Source organism: Poecilia formosa, unplaced genomic scaffold (assembly GCF_000485575.1).
Source record: "Poecilia formosa unplaced genomic scaffold, Poecilia_formosa-5.1.2 Scaffold197, whole genome shotgun sequence".
Lineage (NCBI taxonomy): Eukaryota > Metazoa > Chordata > Actinopteri > Cyprinodontiformes > Poeciliidae > Poecilia > Poecilia formosa.
Window position 1 is genome coordinate 155,476 of NW_006800136.1, and position 1,385 is coordinate 156,860.

General features: G+C 35.8%; 1 protein-coding gene across 1 annotated transcript in view; it reads right to left on the minus strand.

Moving 5' to 3' along the window:
• LOC103148098 (extracellular calcium-sensing receptor-like) overlaps positions 1–1,385 on the minus strand; it is a 14,671-nt gene that overhangs the window by 9,979 nt on the left and 3,307 nt on the right. The gene's annotated exons all lie outside the window — the stretch shown is intronic.

The window sequence follows — 1,385 nt, forward strand, 5'->3', positions numbered from 1 at the left end:
ACATGATGGCTGAAGAGAACAATAATGCATCTCTCAGGAGATGTGAGACGGAACATGACCAAATGAAGAAAGTGGTGAAGTAGAGGTTAAGTATTGCATGTTTAAGGGTGTATTTCCTGTCCTGTCTGTTATGACTTATGGTGAAAGTTCAGTGCGGTTCTGAACTATGGGAATGACAGTGATCTAAAAGACATTATTTTGAGATTCCTTCAGGTCCAGATGATCCATCTGCTGGATTTAGACTGCGTGGGAAAAAAAAAACAAGATACAATGAATAAACAACCAAACCATTGACAGCCAGCAGAGCGCTGTCTATGTAATACGCCAGCGGCAACAATTGTTGCCATATTTACATATACTCGTATTGTGATTAAAAGATACATGAGGTGATAAAATTCTCATCATATGTGAGTAGAGGATCCTTCAAAGAGCATATGTACAAGATATTTTAGTTATTTTTGTTTATTAAAGTATTTTACTGATTTCCACTTGTAAAAGTTTGAAAAAAAAAAAAAACATTTACCTCCAGCGTCACAGGCAGGAAGTATAGAGGTCTGGTCATGTGACCATTCACTCTCGATACATGAAATTGGTATTTATGTTACACCGCAGAACATGATGGGCCGGGTCACTTATAGTGTAGCATATTCATTTAGTTCAAACTATGAACAGAAAGTACAGCGGTTATTGTAGCTGCTCCTAATATCTGCTGTAAGCTGTTTTCTCAGCAATGACGGACTTCTTCAGCCTGCCGATGGTGCATACGGCTCTGAGCGCCCTCTGATGGTGAAACCTAAACATTGCTAGGAACAATAAATTTCCAACGCTAGTTTCTTGCTCTAAGTAACCTTTCACATAAAAATAAAATGGCGGAGACGGGGAGGGGAGGGGGGGGATATTTTCATGCTTGGTTCTCTTTCATAGTGCCACATTGACATCCTAAATATTTTATTTTTACAATTTCAATTAGCTACCAAGAGCTAAAACAACACTTTCAGAGCTTCCAAAAGTAAAAAATAAATAAATAAAAAAATAATCTCTGGTAACAATTTTTGCCAGTTAAGGCTTGATTCTTTCTAGACAAAGTACGGTAGATGATTTGCCAGTAAGCTCTATATAAATACATATTTTAAAGTTATAAAGCTGTAAGTAGTCTGTGCCTTAAAAGCCAACAACTTTAGCTTGTCATTTAAGTGTGCTAAAGTCAATGTAGGATCTGTTTAGCATTTATCTCCTTTCCTCCATATCTTGATTCTTTTTCTTTATGAATGCATTTGTCACAAGCTACATTTTGGATATTTCAACTTTATGACTGTAACCACCATATATATATATATATATTATTATAATTTTTTCTCATGGAATTCAAGTCACTTTTCTCAAAC